The sequence below is a fragment of the Bison bison genome, unplaced genomic scaffold (genome assembly GCF_000754665.1).
Source record: "Bison bison bison isolate TAMUID 2011002044 unplaced genomic scaffold, Bison_UMD1.0 scf7180017863606, whole genome shotgun sequence".
In the NCBI taxonomy this organism is placed as follows: Eukaryota; Metazoa; Chordata; class Mammalia; order Artiodactyla; family Bovidae; genus Bison; species Bison bison.
In genome coordinates this window covers 708541-713359 of record NW_011494178.1, presented here as the reverse complement: position 1 = coordinate 713359, position 4819 = coordinate 708541, and positions in this window count along the sequence as shown.

The following is a 4819-nucleotide window of genomic DNA, read 5'->3' as shown; positions in this document are numbered from 1 at the left end:
TTCCATTCTTCTTTCTTAAGATTGCTTTGGCTATTCGAGGTTTTTTGTATTTCCATACAAATTGTGAAATGATTTGTTCTAGCTCTGTGAAGAATACTGTTGGTAGCTTGATAGGGATTGCATTGAATCTATAAATTGCTTTGGGTAGTATACTCATTTTCACTATATTGATTCTTCCAATCCACAAACATGGTATATTTTTCCATGTATTAGTGTCCTCTTTGATTTCTTTCACCAGTGTTTTATAGTTTTCTATATATAGGTCTTTAATTTCTTTAGGTAGATATATTCCTAAGTATTTTATTCTTTTTGTTGCAATGGTGAATGGAATTGTTTCCTTAATTTCTCTTTCTGTTTTCTCATTATTAGTGTATAGATGCAAGGGATTTCTGTGTGTTGATTTTATATCCTGCAACTTTACTATATTCATTGATTAGCTCTAGTAATTTTCTGGTGGATTCTTTAGGGTTTTCTATGTAGAGGATCATGTCATCTGTAAACAGTGAGAGTTTTACTTCTTCTTTTCCAATTTGGATTCCTTTTATTTCTTTTTCTGCTCTGATTGCTGTGCCCAAAACTTCCAAAACTATGTTGAATAGTAGTGGTGAAAGTGGGCACCCTTGTCTTGTTCCTGACTTTAGGGGAAATGCTTTCAATTTTTCACCATTGAGGATAGTGTTTGCTGTGGGTTTGTCATATATAGCTTTTATTATGTTGAGGTATGTTCCTTCTATTCCTGCTTTCTGGAGAGTTTTTATCATAAATGGATGTTGAATTTTGTCAAAGGCTTTCTCTGCATCTATTGAGATAATATGGCTTTTATTTTTCAATTTGTTAATGTGGTGTAATACGTTGATTGACTTGCAGATACTGAAGAATCCTTGCATCCCTGGGATTAAGCCCACTTGGTCATGGTGTATGATCTTTTTAATGTGTTGTTGGATTCTGATTGCTAGAATTTTGTTAAGGATTTTTGCATGTATGTTCATCAGTGATATTGGCCTGTAGTTTTCTTTTTTTGTGGCATCTTTGTCAGGTTTTGGTATTAGGGTGATGGTGGACTCATAGAATGAGTTTGGAAGTTTACCTTCCTCTGCAATTTTCTGGAAGAGTTTGAGTAGGATAGGTGTTAGCTCTTCTCTAAATTTTTGGTAGAATTCAGCTGTGAAGCCGTCTGGACCTGGGCTTTTGTTTGTTGGAAGATTTCTGACTACAGTTTCAATTTCCGTGCTTGTGATGGGTCTGTTAAGATTTTCTATTTCTTCCTGGTTCAGTTTGGAAAGTTGTACTTTTCTAAGAATTTGTCCATTTCTTCCAAGTTGTCCATTTTATTGGCATATAATTGCTGATAGTAGTCTCTTATGATCCTTTGTATTTCTGTGTTGTCTGTCGTGATCTCTCCATTTTCATTTCTAATTTTATTGATTTGATTTTTCTCCCTTTGTTTCTTGATGAGTCTGGCTAATGGTTTGTCAATTTTATTTATCCTTTCAAAGAACCAGCTTTTGGCTTTGTTGATTTTGGGTATGGTCTCTTTTGTTTCTTTTGCATTTATTTCTGCCCTAATTTTTAAGATTTCTTTCCTTCTACTAACCCTGGGGTTCTTCATTTCTTCCTTTTCTAGTTGCTTTAGGTATAGAGTTAGATTATTTATTTGACTTTTTTCTTGTTTCTTGAGGTATGCCTGTGAACTTTCCCCTTAGCACTGCTTTTACAGTGTCCCACAGGTTTTGGGTTGTTGTGTTTTCATTTTGATTTGTTTCTATGCATATTTTGATTTCTTTTTTGATTTCTTCTGTGATTTGTTGGTTATTCAGCAGCATGTTGTTCAGCCTCCATATGTTGGAATTTTTAATAGTTTTTCTCCTGTAATTGACATCTAATCTTACTGCATTGTGGTCAGAAAAGACACATGGAATGATTTCAGTTTTTTTGAATTTACCAAGGCTAGATTTATGGGCCAGGATGTGATCTATCCTGGAGAAGTTTCCGTGTGCACTTGAGAAAAAGGTGAAATTCATTGTTTTGGGGTGAAATGTCCTATAGATATCAGTTAGGTCTAACTGGTCTGTTGTATCATTTAAAGTTTGTATTTCTTTGTTAATTTTTTGATTAGTTGATCTATCTATAGGTGTGAGTGGGGTATTAAAGTCTCCCACTATTATTGTGTTATTGTTAATTTCCCCTTTCATACTTGTTAGCATTTTTCTTACATATTGCTGTACTCCTATGTTGGGTGCATATATATTTATGATTGTTTTATCTTCTTCGTGGATTGATCCTTTGATCATTATGTAGTGTCCTTGTTTGTCTCTTTTCACAGCCTTTGTTTTAAAGTCTATTTTATCTGATATGAGTATAGCTACTCTTGCTTTCTTTTGATCTCTATTTGCATGGAAAATCTTTTTCCAGCCCTTCACTTTCAGTCTGTATGTGTCCCCTGTTTTGAGGTGGGTCTCTTGGAGACAACATATGTAGGGGTCTTGTTTTTGTATCCATTCAGCCAGTCTTTGTCTTTTGGTTGTGGCATTCAACCCATTTACGTTTAAGATAATTCACTGATAAGTATGATCCTTTTGCCATTTACTTTATTGTTTTTGGTTCGATTTTATACATCCTTTTTGTGTTTCCTGTCTAGAAAATATCCTTTAGCATTTGTTGGAGAGCTGGTTTGGTGTTGCTGAATTCTCTCAGCTTTTGCTTGTCTGTAAAGCTTTTGATTTCTCCTTCATATTTGAATGAGATCCTTGCTGGGTATAGTAATCTGGGGTGTAGGTTATTTTCTTTCATCACTTTAAGTATGTCTTGCCATTCCCTCCTGGCCTGAAGAGTTTCTATTGAAAGATCAGCTGTTATCCTTATAGGAATCCCCTTGTGTGTTATTTGTTGTTTTTCCCTTGCAGCTTTTAATATTTGTTCTTTGTGTTTGATCTTTGTTAATTTGATTAATATGTGTCTTGGGGTGTTTTGCCTTGGGTTTATCCTGTTTGGGACTCTCTGGGTTTCTTGGACTTGGGTGATTATTTCCTGCCCCATTTTAGGGAAGTTTTCAACTATTATCTCCTCAAGTATTTTCTCATGGTCTTTCTTTTTGTCTTCTTCTTCTGGGACTCCTATGATTCGAATATGGGTGTTTAACACTGTCCTGGAGGTCTCTGAGATTGTCCTCATTTCTTTTAATTCATTTTTCTTTTATCCTCTCTGATTCATTTATTTCTACCATTCTATCTTCTACTTCACCAATCCTATCTTCTGCCTCCGTTCTACTATTTGTTGCCTCCAGAGTTTTTTATCTCATTTATTGCATTATTCATTATATATTGACTGTTTTTTATTTCTTTTTTTTTTTACATTTGCAAAAGATTTATGAATACCAAAAACATCTCCTTTGATAAAACAAAAATTAATATATAACATATTTGACATTTTTTATTTCTTCTAGGTCCTTGTTAAACCTTTCTTACATCTTCTCAATCCTTGTCTCCAGGCTATTTATCTGTGATTCCATTTTGAGTTCAAGATTTTGGATCATTTTCACTATCGTTATTAGGAATTCTTTATCAGGTAGATTCCCTATCTCTTCCTCTTTTGTTTGGTTTGGTGGGCATTTATCCTGTTCCTTTACCTGCTGGTATTTCTCTGTCTCTTCATCTTGTTTATATTGCTGAGTTTGGGGTGGCCTTTCTGTATTATGGCAGTTTGTGGAGTTCTCTTTATTGTGGAGTTTCCTTGCTGTGGGTGGGGTTGTATGGGTGGCTTGTCAAGGTTTCTTGGTTAGGGAAGCTTGTGTTGGTGTTCTGGTGGGTAGAGCTGGAATTCTTCTCTCTAGAGTGCAGTGAAGTGTCCAGTAATGAGTTATGAGATGTCAGTGGTTTTGGAGTAATTTTGGGCAGCCTGTATATTGAAGCTCAGGGCTGTGTTCCTGTGTTGCTGGAGATTTTGCATGGAATGTCTTGCTCTGGAACTTGTTGGCCCTTCGGTGGTGCCTGGTTTCAGTGTAGGTAGGGAGACATTTGATGAGCTCCTGTCAATTAATGTTCCCTGGAGTCAGGAGGTCTCTGGTATTCTCAGGATTTGGACTTAAGCCTTCTGCTTCTGGTTTTCAGTCTTATTTTTCCAGTAGTCTCAAGACTTCTCCTTCTATACAACACCATTGATAAAACATCTAGGTTAAAGATGAAAAGTTTCTCCACAGTGAGGGACACCCAGAGAGGTTCACAGAGTTACATGGAGAAGAGAAGAGGGAGGAGGGAGTTAGAGGTGACCCGAATGAGATGAGGTGGAATCAAAAGAGGAGAGAGCAAGCTAGCTAGTAATCACTTCCTTATCTGCACTCCACAAGTGGACCACTCAGAGATGTTCACGGAGTTATACAGAGAAGAGAAGAGGGAGGAAGGAGACAGAGGTGGCCAGGAGGATAAAGGGGGGGAATCAAAAGGAGAGAGACAGATCCAGTCAGTAATCAGTTCCCTAAGTGTTCTCCACCTTCTGGAACACACAGAGATTCACAGAGTTGGGTAGAGAAGAGAAGGGGTAGGGAGGAGACAGAGGCGACCTGGTGGAGAAAAAGGAGAGTCCAAAGGAGGAGAGAGCAGTCAAGCCAGTAATCTCGCTCCCAAGTAAAAATGGGTACTGATGATTGGGTTCTTAAAGGTACAAATTAATAACAAATACCAAAAAGCACAGATTAAAAATCTAGAGTAGAGGCTGGAATTTCAAAAATACAATATTAAAGAAAAGAAGAAGAAAAAGAAAAAAAAGTCACAAAAATTATAAATATATATATATATATATGTATGGAGTTTGCTTTAAAAAATAG